Source organism: Geotrypetes seraphini, chromosome 2 (assembly GCF_902459505.1).
Source record: "Geotrypetes seraphini chromosome 2, aGeoSer1.1, whole genome shotgun sequence".
Lineage (NCBI taxonomy): Eukaryota > Metazoa > Chordata > Amphibia > Gymnophiona > Dermophiidae > Geotrypetes > Geotrypetes seraphini.
The window spans coordinates 84,935,050-84,949,847 of NC_047085.1; the positions used below are offsets into that span (position 1 = coordinate 84,935,050).

The 14,798-nt window shown below is 44.1% G+C and overlaps 1 protein-coding gene and 1 long non-coding RNA gene across 5 annotated transcripts in view; one reads left to right on the top strand and one right to left on the bottom strand.

Annotated features, from left to right (window-relative positions):
* WWP1 (WW domain containing E3 ubiquitin protein ligase 1) overlaps positions 1–2,116 on the bottom strand; it is a 252,071-nt gene extending 249,955 nt beyond the window's left edge. For 2 of the 4 annotated variants that reach the window (XM_033933272.1, XM_033933269.1), the window contains exon 1: positions 1,988–2,108. The gene's annotated coding sequence lies outside the window, so the exon portion shown is untranslated. Of the gene's footprint in view, positions 1–1,987 lie in introns of all 4 variants that reach the window. The other 2 variants (XM_033933270.1, XM_033933271.1) reach the window with 2 other exon arrangements.
* A 15-nt stretch (positions 2,117–2,131) lies between these two features.
* LOC117355148 lies at positions 2,132–10,537 on the top strand. Its single transcript, XR_004538305.1, has 3 exons — positions 2,132–2,234; positions 6,373–6,451; positions 9,711–10,537. It is a non-coding gene; the product is annotated as an uncharacterized LOC117355148 (long non-coding RNA).
* Positions 10,538–14,798: the final 4,261 nt, after the last annotated feature.

Sequence of the window (14,798 nt, forward strand, 5' to 3'; positions counted from 1 at the left end):
CTTACTTTCCTGTTCATCCACTACACAGTTAGTTCTCTTCTACACCCATGTCTGAAAGAAAGTCCAATTACCTTCCCAGATAATGTTAAAAAAAAAAAAACATAGACAACTGAATCTTTGGGAAGGTTATACCAAAACCAGATCAAAATGGAATGTTCTATGAATGATTTATAAACAGTTGTACAGAATACTGTCTCTTATAATACTTTAATAAAAAGATTTAAACAGAAAATCATAAGTATTCAAGGCTTGTGCAAATGAGGACAGAGTCCGTGGGGGCAGGAACGAACTGGGACAAACTTTGTCCCCGTGTTATTCTCTAAGGCAGTGTCCCGCAAAGTTTTTGGTGTGGCCAGAAGGCATCTGGAAGTACTCAGACATTGACCCAATGAAGCCACGTGCATGCGTGATGCCATCACGTCTATGGCCACACATGTGCGGAGGCCATCCGGCCGCAACCCTGAACCTTTCACTTCACCAGCGGGGGAATCCTGGAGGCAGGGAGGAGCAGGGAGAGGAGGAGAGACACCAGCGAGAAGGAGAGTCATCGGTGCTGGCTGACTGCCTACAGGATGCAGCGAGAGGCACGTCCTGTAAGCAATCAGCCAGCGCCGGCACCTCCTCCTTGCCTGACGTTTTGGGGCACACCTGTAATCTGCTGCAAGGGAAAGGTGATGTCAAATGGCAATTTTACTGAATTCTCACTCAAAGTTTTGAAATTTTATTAGGATTTTATATACCGCCTATCAAGGTTATCTAAGCGTTTTTTTACAATCAGGTACTGAAGCATTTTCCCTATCTGTCCCGGTGGGCTCACAATCTATCTAACATACCTGAGGCTTTGGAGGACTGAGTGACTTGCCAGGGTCACAAGGAGCAGCACAGGTTTGAACCCACAACCCCAGGGTGCTGAGGCTGTAGCTTCAACCAATGCACCATACACTCCTCCACTTTCAATCAGTTATTCAGAAAGTGAATTACTCTTCACACACCAAAGCTAGAAAACAGTGTACCCAACCTAAAAATTGTTATGATGTTTATAGACCTAAATAAAGAAATCAAATTTAAAAAATGATTAAAATGATTGAAAACCCAGTCTGATGATCCAACACCAGCAAAAAGGAATACCAGAATCCAACCTCAGCTCTTTGAGCCAACATGTTTTAGGATTCAGAGGCTGTGTTCATACAACAGCAGCATGTACTGGTCAAGTACAGCATATATGCATACTTATACTGTACAAGAAGCAGCCAGGGTCTGTGGCTCCTGACATAAGGCAGTCACTGTGGAGGATGGACCAGGTGGGATGTGAGACATGTTAAAAACGAATGAATCTCCAAGTAGCAGTATATAAAGAATTACAATACTGAAGGCCCAGTAAAAACTAGGCCTGACTGAGCTGGAGCCCTGAAGGTGGAGGAAACTGATTAACAAAATAAAGCCTGCCTGTCAGTTTACTACGCCTTATTTTATATTCAGCAGCAGTAAGACTATAAATTAACTCGTCAGCTGGCATAAAAATCACATGACTCACTAGTGTAAATCATCTGAAGATATCCGACTTTGCAGAATATGACTATGAAACGAGAATAGTATAAAACAACTTCCCCTTATACATTTAAAAATAATAATAATAATAATTCTAGTATCCAATCCAAAAAATCAAGGGGAACACTGCTTGGGTAGTTTCTGAAGGGCAAAACAAATAGAAGTATTTACATTTACTTTTCAAACACCGGAGATGGCAACGGACAAAATACTAGAGACAAGGACTAAGAGAGATACCGAGCCACACGCCTTAGGAGGACCCGGTATCTCCCCCCCCCCCTTCCCTATCGCGGTCTGGCATCTCTTCCTCTCTCCCCCGAATCCAGCATACCCCCTCCCCCCTCATCCGGAGTCCGGCATCTATCCCTTCATTCCGCCAACGCCAGCCGCAGTGCCACATCTCGCCCTCATTCTCGAGCTCCCCGGCCCAGAGTTCTACCTTCAAACTTGTCTTCGAGGTCGCCAGCTGCAGCAATTCATCCGGGCTGCCTGCTACCGACCCGGGAGCCTTCCTTCTCCGGTGTCCCGCCCCCTCTGACGCCACTTCTTCCTCTCCGCCGCGTCCTGCCCCCTCCTCGGACGCGACTTCCCGTTTCCGGTAGAGGGGGCGGGACGATGGAGAGGTGCGAGACTGCAAGTTGTGTGAATTGCTGCTGCTGCTGCTGACCCGAAGGACAAATTTCAAGGTAGGATGGAGGGGGGAGAGAGCTAGAGAGATGCTATACCGGGGGGGTTGGAGAGGGGGTTGTTTTGGGTTTGAAAAAAGGAGAAATATGGAGGGGGGTGTCGGTTCTGCGTTGTTGAATGTCAGTTTTCTCTTAGCTCACTTGGAAATGTGAATATATCGGGCCGACTTCGATCTTGTTTAAGTCCCTGTGTTGGAGGTAGGACGTAGGACCCATCCTTGGAAATCCTAAGGAGATAGTAATTCTCTAAAGCCATAGTTTGCGATAGGCCTAGTGTGTGTCCAATAGAATTTTAAGCCTGCGAAGCATCTCCTAGACTCCTGCATTGCACTCAGTTTTATGCACGCATGTTTGAATTTGTACGATTACCGTCTAATAATGCACTGTACGCTTTGTACCACACTTATGCCTTTGAATCTTCTATGCACTTTGGCTTTATTTTACTACTGTTGCGTATTTTGTAAAATAAATTTTATTTTTAACCACTTTGAATATAATTTCTTAAACCATGTATGCATCTGAACTACCGTAGGAAAAGTCCCTGCGGTGGAACAGTTATGTTTTTATTAAATAACTAGCTGATGCCCCGGCGTTGCACGAGTATTTAATTATAGCAATAACACTGTAAATGGATTCAAATAAAGATATTTTATAGTGGTGAATGAAATTATTTTTTTACAGCTTTATAAAAAGTACAATATTCAAATTATAAAGTGAAATATTTGACAAAATGAATACAATACAACTAACACAAAACTTGATTATAAACAACATTTTTAGTTTCACCTCCAGGAGCAAGAACATATACATTCTTGGGTGAACCCACCCTTGAGCAAGCAACATAGAGTTGTCCATGGGAAAAACAGGGGGATCTTAAATCCACTCCACAGTATGTAATAGTCTGTCCTGGTGATTTGTTGATTGTGATAGAGAATGCAAGTCTCACTGGAATTTGCAATCTCTTAAACTGAAAAGGAAGATCTGTTGGAATAAGTGGTATCCGCGGGATAAATACGGTTTCACCTTGTCCCTTTCCGGTTAAGATAGTCGCTTCAATTACATTGGCCAGTAACCTCTTTACACAAAGCCTTGTGCCATTGCAAAGTTTTGGTGGGTCAAGGTTGCTAAGTAAAATAACTGGAGATCCCACAGCTTTTTACATTTTTTCCATTGACTTGAATGGGTGAAATCAGATTTTCTGTTTGTAGCTCCGCCCACGTGTGCAGGTGGGCCGCGAGACCCCCAGAACATATCACCCCAGGTAGTGAGGGATCTGCATACCAAGTTTCGTTCAAATCGGTCCCACAGCTTTTTACATATTTTCCATTGACTTGAATGGGTGAAATCAGATTTTCTGTTTGCAGCTCCGCCCACGTGTGCAGGTGGGCCGCGAGACCCCCAGAACATATCGCCCCAGGTAGTGAGGGATCTGCATACCAAGTTTCGTTCAAATCGGTCCCACAGCTTTTTACATTTTTTCCATTGACTTGAATGGGTGAAATCTGATTTTCTGTTTGTAGCTCCGCCCATGTGTGCAGGTGGGCCGCGAGACCCCCAGAACATATCACCCCAGGTAGTGAGGGATCTGCATACCAATTTTCGTTCAAATCGGTCCCACAGCTTTTTACATTTTTTCCATTGACTTGAATGGGTGAAATCTGATTTTCTGTTTGTAGCTCCGCCCACGTGTGCAGGTGGGCCGCGAGACCCCCAGAACATATCACCCCAGGTAGTGAGGGATCTGCATACCAAGTTTCGTTCAAATCGGTCAAGCCGTTTTTGCGTGATCGCGGCACATACACACACACATACATACACACATACCTCCGATTTTATATACTGTATATAGATAGATAGAAGAAGAAGATAGAAGATAATTGCATACGTGGCATGTCTTTGGGATAGATGCTCAAAAGTCCCCTAAAATCCTGTGTGCTGGTAAATTTTCTGATTTCTGAAGAATGAGGGATGCTAAAAAAAACCTCACATGCAAATGATGTTCAAGGGGAAATTCCATTAGATCAGTCAGAGAAAACAACTGAGGTATGCGCAGAATAGCTCACAGAAAGAGGCACAAATATGCGCATGCAATGCACCAAGAAAATCTACATCGTAGGCACACATGAGCATCAATCATAGGCATTCCTTATTGTAGCACATCATAAGCTTTTTTCTACACTGCTTCATTGGGACATATATTGTGTTCCCCAATCCTATAAAGTAAGATAAATGTATCCTTTTAAAAAAAAAAATTCCACCTCTCATGCAATCAGCAGCCCCAGACCTGCCAGTATATGATTTTAACACACATAGTTCAATGCTACTGGCACCTCCAGACCTGCCAGTAATTTTGGATCATTAAAGATCGGCACTTCATTTTGGGCATCACCCTAAGTGCTCATTTTAATATTAATGAGCTCATTGTAATAAATTTCCATAGTATTATTGTTGGCTGCTAAGAAGCATGGAAAAGTCCGCGCAGAGCCATTTTGTGCTTCAGAAGCTAAAATGCATGGTAAGTTTGAGCATCAGGACCTCTGATCCTTAAATAGATTAACACAGAGATGATTTTAAAGAAACCTGAAAATTTTGTTTTGTGGAAGATTACTTATTGCCCGTTCCAATGGATCATGTCCCTTCATGACCAGCAGTTGAATGTAGAGAATCTGAGCTTTTCCAGTGACAACATTGGTATAAGGGTTGATGCATGTTGGAATCCTTTAGTATTTCTATACTTCTAATAGATTGGGCTGATGATGTAGGTAGGTGAGAAGCCTGATGCTCTGGGAGGCAGTCCACAACCTGTGGGGTATTTTGCTCCTTGAGGTTCAGACCAAGGTCTTTACCCTAGTAGAGTCAAAAATATTGCTGTCTCTTTAGATTTAACACAGATTAGTGTTAAATCTTCAGAAAATTGCTTCTTGTTGGATCATGGAATCCTTATCTCAATCCAGTGTTACTTGTGCTATTTGACATTCTAATCTTCCCTGTTGTTTCTTTTTGCTATCTAGGTGAAATACTTCACTCCTCTTCATCATTCAGCATTGGCTCCAGTGTAACAAAAGCTAGTTTTCTACTGTACTACTTGTGCGTGCAGTCCAGAAAAAGCCTAAAGTTGGGAAAACCTGTGTAAATTGACATTTTTCCCATGAATCTGATAATGTTTGATCAGAAAATAATTTAAAAAAAAAATTTTTAAACCCAAGTTCACTCAAAGCCACTGATTATATAAAGCTCCGTATTTCTTAAAATTTGCTATTATTTTTGCTTAATGGAACAAATTTCTTGGTACTATAGCTATAGCTTTTATTCACACTTAGCAATGATACATTGATAAAAAGACATTTTATGCAAAAAAAATCTAGCAATATTTTATTAAATGAACCTTCAATAGCAAATTTAACATACTTCGCTAACAGCTAAACATGTATACTTCGGTGTAGTCATCTACCAATGGCATTCCAAACACTCAAGCATTCAATGTCTTCTTGAGATAGGATAAAGCCTGTGAGGCTGTTCAGATCCTTACAACAAGGCCTCACACTGCATTGGGTCTGTGGTGATGTCAGTGGCAAAGTCAGTTATCAGTTTAACACCTCGCTCGGCTGTCATTAACTACCTTCACTGTGTTGACAAACTGTTAAGCAGTATAGATGTTTTGGATCTTCAGACCACTTGTCCGCTGGCTTTGTCAACCATTCATTAGTAATGCCAAGAGTGTGAAAAAGGAAATTCGATTCAGGTCCAACCAAGTCTCCCAAAACCGGCTTACCCCAATGAAATTGTTCAGGCACCAGTGTGTTCAACAGCTTTGGAAGCAATGTCTTGTTTGACGCTGTCAGTGGTTAAATCATATTTGCTGAAAGTGCAAATGGTACAACTTCTTCTGTCAGGTAACATCGGTGGTTTGATAACTTCTTCAACACGATGTCAGCGATTTCATGATCGATTGATTTGTAGTCATGTATGCCACAGAAAAATTGCAGATCAAGAATGAGTGTGTCTTGTGCTCTGCACACGCTCATCCATATAAAAGAGCACCAGAAAACGATTGAATTGCTCCAGTTTCACCATCAACTTCTTGTCATATGGCAGTTGACTGTAAAACGTGAACATTTTTATTCTGTATATGTTGCAGGCCATCCAGCATACTTGATGTATCACTCCCAGCTTCATGAAATGTACACCACAAGGAGATGCTGCTTCAAGAATCATAGGTATGTTTTTGATGCATTCATGGCAGTCATCAGATGGTAGAAATGTTCAGTTACTGCTTGTTAGGACTGCAGTTAGTTCCTCGACAACCATGTTTCTAGTGTCCACTAACCAATGTTTATAAACTTCCTGGTTGTCTAGTTTGTCCCACAGTTTCTTGAAATCTGAGAACAGTTCATTTTCTAGACCTGTAGCTTTACCAAACAGACCCTTCCATACTGCCCCAATAACTACTTAAAAGATATAATGCCTGCAGGTCAAATTGAAGAACTTGTTACCAATTTTGTCTTCTAGTAGTTTTGCAGCACCTTTTTTAATGCCACTGTTGATAGTAGTAGTATGAAAGGCCAGTGCCAGTATATTGTCAACCAACTGCCGTAGTTCAAGTAACTCATAAGATGGCATCTGCTTGTGACATGCCTGTAACATTGGATAGGTTTGGCATAACCAGGAGTTTGCGTTCTGTGTATTCTAAAGCACCCTATATGAGCATAGCAAGTCATTTGTGAGAGTCTCCGAGATGATCACTTTACCGTCTCATAGCTTGAAGGATTCTCTCATACTTGTGCATGCAGTCCAGAAAAACCTAAAATTGGAAAAACCTGTTTAAATTGAAGTTTTTCCCATGAATCTGATAGTGTTTGATCAGAAAATAATTTTTTTAAAAATTTTAAGCCCAAGTTCACTCATACAATGGCAGTAACACCTTCAGCAATTTTTTTGTCTGTTAGCCATTCTGCTAAGGTGCATAGTTTTGTCGCAAGATATCAATCACTGAGGTCACCATTACCAGACTTAATGACTGCTGAGACAATGAGAGTGGTCTGATGGTTTCAGTCTGTCAGCTGCAACAGTTATTTCATCTAGGTATGATGTGTCAACCTCCATGTCACTTTCTTCATCTGCTTCAGTATCCATCTCACCACTGTCACATACTTCAATGTTAAGCAATCTTACCTTTTCAGTCTTTCACATTTCATTTTTCTGTCTAAATGTTTGCATCATGGCTTTTGCTGCAAATATCTTGTCATGTCCAGACATGATTTCCTGTGTTTTACCTCTTTAATAATAATAATAATCTATTTTTATATACTGCCTAACCAGCAGTCATAGCAGTTTACACAATAGGTACTCAGCACTCTTGAAATTTCGTGATCCCTGCCACTGTGATTTCTGATCCGTGGCCGCCAATCCAGCAGCAGGGAACATTTTGGCCACTCCCCTCCTCCCGCCCTCACTCACCATGGAAGCCAGGCAAGCTCTCTACCTGCCACGTCCTCAGCAGGGAACACACCTCCCGCCCTATCTCGCCACTGCCGCCGCTGCTGCTGCTGCTGATTCTGATCCTCCTCTAAAGAGCATCCTGCGATGGTGGCCAGCTTTAGCGAACCTCGCAGGCCGCTCTCCAACCTCGGTAGCACGTTCCCTCTGACGCACGGGATCGTGTCAGAAGGAACGTGCTACCGAATTGGAGAGCGGCCTGCGAGGTTCGCTAAAGCCGGACACCATCGCAGGCTGCTCTTTACAGGAGGATCAGCCACCGGTACTTTGAAACTTAGAAAAAAGCAGCAAGCCAGCCCGCGGGAAGGGAAGGGGGAGGGGCCGAACGGAGCAAGACAGCTCACGGTAAGAGAAGGGAATGGGGGTGGGGGAAAATGCTGCTACTGCTTCAGCAGGGGCCTGGAGGGGAAGGGAAATACCGCTGCTGCTTCTGCAAAGGAAAGTGGGGGGGGGAGAGAAGGGAATGGGGGGGTGGGGAAAAATGCTGCTACTACTTCACATGGATCTGGAGGGGAAGGGAAATATCACTGCTGCTTCTGCAAAGGAAAGTGGGGGGGGGAGAGAAGGGAATGGGGGTGGGGAAAATGCTGCTACTACTTCACAGGGACCTGGAGGGGAAGGGAAATACCGCTGCTGCTCCTGCAAAGGAAAGTGTGGGGGGAGAGACAGATAGAAATACAGACAGACAAAGGAGGCCAGGGAGAAAGACAGACAGAAATAAAGACAGGGGACCAGAGAGACAGACAGAAAGAAAGACAGACAGACAAAGGGTGCCAGGGAGAGAGAGAGAAAAATAGCAGGAGGGAAAGAGACAGAAAGAAAGGAAGAAAGAGACAGGAGCAGGGAGAAAGACATAAAGAAAGACAGACAGGCATATATTCTAGCACCCGTTAATGTAACGGGCTTAAACACTAGTATAATAATAACATCATACATAATAAAATTCAAAATAACTAATACAAGCATTAAAACTAATGAATAAGGAAAACACAATATAAATTAAAATAAGTATAAGTAAAAAGATTAAAAGTATGAAAATCAATAATGTATATTATATTGTTTAAGTGGGTTTTAAGATCTTTTTGAAATTGATAGTAAGTAAGAAATGGAGAAACAAGAAGATTCAAACATGCACTAAAAACTGCTATCGTGGTTTAGTAAAAAGGGGGGGAGTATTTGTCTATTTTTGTATGGTTGTTACTGAGGTGACAGTGCTTAGAGTCACCTGGCTTGACCTCTTTGAATAAACCCCAGAAGTTACATTGAAGCAAGGACTCTGGCAGAAGGAAATCCCGAACGGGTCTTTGCGTACAGATCGGGGCAGCAAGGCTCTCTCCTCTCCTCCCTGGCCAGGCAAATAAAGTGTTTTCTGAAATGACTGTGGGGCAAAAGTAGGACATGGGGTGTGAGATTAAAATTGCTCTCAAAAATTGCTCCCTCTTGGCATCCCTGGTTAGTTAGATTGATGATTTGTAGCAAGCCATTAGGAATATCATTTGCATACTAACTAAGGTCGCTGTCCTCACTAGAGGTCATGGATTTGCACTTTTTCCCAATTCAGTTTTGTTTGAGCACTTTTCACGTTCCTCATTTTTTTGTGTGTAACCCTCTCCCTCCTGCGAGGTCACTATAAAGGGGAACAGGGTGGCAATTTCACTTCAAGGTCTTTAAGGTGCAGTGACTGGGACCCATAAAGACCCTCTGCAGTCACTCTAGTGTCCAAATAAATTCCCAACTGACAGAGATAGCCTGACAGGCAGTGAATTGTAATTCTCTACCATAACATGTAATTTACTTGAATCGTTGTTATGTAATTCTCTCGGTAATGTCCAGATCTCTTTTAATTGTAATCCGCTTAGAATCGCAAGGCACAGGCGGAATAGAAATCACTAATGTAATGTAATGTAATTAATGTTGCTTAAGAATCTGTCATCTCCACTCACACATCATCTAACTCAATCAGGATTGCTTTACTTGCAGGCAGTTTCTCCTGCTGATGATATAAGGAAACTCCTATACATATTAGGACGCTCCTTATACCTGAAAATCCAGTTTGGCTGCACTCCAAAGAACAAACTCCTCTCCTTCCCTTTCTGCTGTGTTGGTACATCCTCTCTCCTCCACTGTGCGAGGCATCATGCTAGCACCTTCGTACATTTGTAGAGGAGTCAATGATCAGAATTTTTACGGGATCTGGAAAGCGAGGTTAATGTAGGAGGAGAAAAGAATATGACAGTGTGTGTGAGAGGCATCATGAGAGGAGGAGTTTTATCAAAATTCATATGTTGATTTGGGTCCGGGTCTTTCTTCTCCCTCCATCTGACATGTAATGAAAACATAAGAATTGCCGCTGCTGGGTCAGACTGGTGGTCCATCCTGCCCAGCAGTCCACTCACGCGATGACCCTCAGGTTAAAGACCAGAGCTCTAAATGAGTCCAGCCTCACTTGCGAATGCAACTCACTACCTTGCTGCTACTCCGGGCGTCTTCTCTCCATTCGGCCGCCCAAGCGGAAACAGGAAGTTTTCACTGAGGGCGGGCCGCAGTGGAGAGAAGACGCAAGGAGAACTGGCAGGAGTGGATCGCTACTGCCACAGCAGAACTCTTCCCAGATGCGTCCCTCTTCCCAGATGCGTCCCTCTTCCCAGATGCGTCCCTCCTGCCGGACTCTTTTTGGGACAGGTGCGGGGGTGTGGTGGTGGTGAACGCTTAGGAGTGCCATAAAAAAGCAGATGGAGGGAGAGGGGAGTAATGAACTTGGTGGAGGGGGGAGATCATGGAGAGGGGAGATGAGGGGAAGGATAGAATAAATAAGGATCTAAAAACAGGAGAGGGAGAGAGATGGTGGACAATGGGATTTAGGGAGGGAAGGAACAGAAAGGAAGAGAAGTTGGACACAAGGGATGGTGTAGAGGGGGGGATAGAGATATTGGATAGGAAGGTAGTTGGAAAGAGAAAGGGAGACATGGTGGACCCTGGGGTGGTAGGGAAGGAGAGAGAGATGAAGGATGAAAGGGTAATTCAGAAAAGGTGGATGGAGACGAAAAAAGGAAAGATATCAGACCTCTGGGGGACGGAAGGAGAGGACAGAGACAGAAGATGGATGGTTAGCATGAAGAAAGAAGAGACCCTGGCAAGCAAGTTATCAGAAGACAACTGGAGCCGTGGACCGATAAGATCTGAATAATGATCAGACAATAAAAGGTAGAAAAAATAATTTTATTTTCTATTTTGTGGTATTAGATCACGAACGTGAGCTAGGATTTAAGAGAGAGGAAAAGTCTTTTTTGTTTGTTTATTATGTTTACACCACAGCGCCAGTGTGGGTAGGAGAGGGCAAAGTGGGTGAAGAGGCTATAAAATAAACCCACTAGGATATTTGAAAAAAAATATCCACTTGGGCAGGAAAATTGAATCGAAAAATCGATTCAATAGGCTGAATCGAATCGAATTTTTTTTTTCCTGAATCAGGCAGCACTAGTCTCTATGCCCCAAAATTGGCAAGGATATCATAAAGGTCTGCCTGACGCTGGTCCTACTTCTCAACTTCTGGATTTGCTGTCGCCCACTTAAGCCTTGAACTTGATCTGGGTTTGGGTTGGGGTTGGGGTTTTTTTTTGCCATTTACAGGACCCAGACCATATAAGTCTGCCTGGCATTGGGCTTTACTTCCCAACCTCTGGTGGAATATTTTGTCAACAATTGTTAATTGCACAGGTACCATTAGACCCAAAGTCCTTTCTATTGAATTTAATTCATGATGGAATTCATAGTGCAAGGTCAAAATCTTGTTACCATGTAGGCTGTTTGAACAAAAGGAGATAGCTAGATGGTGAAACACTATACCACAGATGTCAATTACTAAACCTAAACTTTAGCAAGCTTACCATCTAAGAAAACTTAACTTCTCTCAGACATGGATGCCAGGAGGTAATGGAAAAAAAGATGGAAACCCTTCTTGGATTGGTACAGATCTTAGATCAGAGACAAAGAAATAGCATGACATAGATACTTCAAGCAAGACTTTTTGAGATCTGGAATATGTTGTACATCTTTTTTTTTTGGTTGAGGGGAGAATTGAGGGACTTGATGTTATTTTATTTTGTTATTTGAAAACTAAGGGCTCCTTTTATCAAGCCATGCTAGCGGGGTTAACACGCGCAGTTTTTCATCACGCGTTAACCCCTGCGCTGGCCAAAAACTACTGCCTGCTCAAGAGGAGGCGGTGGCGGCTAGTGCGGCCGGCGATTTAGCGCACGCTATTACACACGTTAAACCGCTAGTGCGGCTTGACAAAAGGAGCCCTAAAATATCTAAAATTAAAAATATATATATACTGTACTAGTGTTTAAGCCCGTTACATTAACGGGTGCTAGAATATATGCTTGTCTGTCTTTCTTTATTTATGTCTCTCTCCTGTTCCTGTCTCTTTCTTCCTTCCTTTCTATCTCTCTCCCTCCTGCTATTTTTCTCTCTCTCCCTGGCACCCTTTGTCTGTCTGTCTTTATTTCTGTCTGTCTCTCCCTGGCCTCCTTTGTCTGCATTTCTTTCTGTCTCTCCTCCCCCCCCCCCCACTTTCCTTTGCAGAAGCAGCAGCGGTATTTCCGTTCCCCTCCAGGTCCCTGTGAAGCCCCCCCCCCCACTTTCCTTTGCAGAAGCAGCAGCGGTATTTCCCTTCCCCTCCAGGTCCCTGTGAAGCCCCCCCCCCCACTTTCCTTTGCAGAAGCAGCAGCGGTATTTCCCTTCCCCTCCAGGTCCCTGTGAAGCCCCCCCCCCACTTTCCTTTGCAGAAGCAGCAGCGGTATTTCCCTTCCCCTCCAGGTCCCTGTGAAGCCCCCCCCCCCCACACACACTTTCATTTGCAGAAGCAGCAGCGTATTTCCCTTCCCCTCCAGGTCCCTGTGAAGCAATTCCCTTCTCTTATGTGAGCTGTCCTGCTCCATTTGGCCCCTCCCTTCTCTTAATACGATTTGGCCTGCTCTGTTCGGCCCCTCCCCCTTCCCTTCCCGCGGGCTGGCCTGCTGCGGCCGAAGGTTAGTTTTAAAAGTGCCGGTGGCAGCTCCTCTTACGCTGCTGATCCTCCTGAAGAGCAGCCTGCGATGGTGGCCGGCTTTAGGGAACCTCGCAGGCCGCTCTCCAGCCTCAGTAGCACGTTCCCTCTGACGCACGGGATCGCGTCAGAGGGAACGTGCTACCGAGTTGGAGAGCGGCCTGCGAGGTTCCCTAAAGCCAGCCACCATCGCAGGCTGCTCTTTACAGGAGGATCAGCGGCGGCGAATGAGGGCCAGGTGTGTTCCCTGCTGAGGACGCGGGCAGGAAGAGAGCTTGCCTGGCTCCAGGGTGAGTGAGGGCAGGAGGAGGGGAGTGGCCAGAGTGATCATTGGCTGCGTTCTAAAATGGAACACGGCCACGGATCACACACCACGGTGGCAGTAATCACGCTTTTTTAAAAGCGCATGCGCCGCTAACCTTTTATTATATAGGATTTTTCGCTCTATAAGATAAGACGCACCTTACCATAAGACGGAAAACCCAAGAAAAAATTCATATCGCCCTGCTCTGTACCCCCTTTGGTGGTCTAGTGGTAGGCCGGGACATGGTTTTATAGAGTGAAAAACCCATAGGCAGCCCCCACAGTACCTTTTAAAAAATATGTTGTTGAGGACTAAGCATCTGAAGCAGAGCAAAAATTCACTTTTCATTGTGCCCCACCTCATCCACTTCTCTACTCTCACAGAAATAACCTAAAGCTCAGGACTCTTTTCATCCCCTCCTTTTTCCTTCATGCCTCTCCTTCCCTTCACCTGTCGCCTCGTTCTCCAGGGTGATGCTACAGGAGCCTATTCACAGCAACAACATCACAGTTCCCCTTTTATTAAACCGTGCTAGCGGTGTGTAGAGCTGGGTGCTGTGCTGAATGCTGCACACTGCTCCTTATGCTCATAGAAACTTTATGAGCGTCGGGAGCAGCACGGGGCATTCAGTGTGGCTCCCAGCGCTACAAACCGCTAGCATGATTTAATAAAAGAGGGCCTAAAAGCCAAACCTCTGCCCTATCAGCAGCAATAGCCAGTCTAGCAGGACTGAGCCTTCGTCACCCGGCGGCAACTGAGTGAGGGTGGCTGCCTGGCGCTTCCTGACAACAATTTACCTCATCAGGGGATTTCTCCTGCCGGCAGCACTCCCACACTCCAGACGTACAAACAGAGCCAGCGGCTACAGCTGCTGCTGCCACCGCCACAGCAACCTCTTCACCACAACCTAACCCATGCGGAGTGGGGTAGAAACATGAAATGTGTCGCGGGGCAGAGTAGAAACACGAAATGTGTTGCAGCCAATCAGAAAAAGCAAGCCAGCAAGCACAGTTGGGTGATTGTTGGCCACTTGCCTCCTGGGAGCTTTAGTGTAGATACTGCAATGTTCCAGCCTATAGTTTTTCAAAAGGCTGAGAGCTGGAGAGTTTTGCTGTGCGAAGTTACGGGGTTGTTTTAAAAAGGTATGAGGGGGGTATTTTAAACGGTACGGGGGAGGGTAAAAATTTGTATCTTCGCTGCATAAGACGCACCGACATTTTCACTCACTTTTGGGTGGAAAAAAAGTGCGTTTTATGGAGCGAAAAATACAGTATATGAAACTAAATAGAGCCATGGAAACACTTCACTTGGATGAGAAGTCTTTTCTATGAAACATGTTTTCTTCAGTATTTATCAAAATGTAATAAGTGCTTTTCAGCATTTCAGCCTATAAAGTAATGGCCAGCTGAAATTCATGTCAGACATTTACAAGGAAGTTCAATTTGGCATTTAATAGTGATATCTGTGTGTCAAATTAGGTATAACATGTACTGGAAACCTTGCATTGTAAGGACAACCATAGCAAATTGTAACTAGTAAACTGTACATTATTATTGGCCCCTAGCATGTATCAAGTTAGTATAAAAACTTGTATAGTAAGCTTGTGCAAAAATAATGTATGTTAAACCTGTAACCCATTCTGAGCTCTTTGGGGACAACAGGCTAGAAAGCGAATGAAAGAAAGAAATAAACTAGGACCTAATTCTTTTTATGT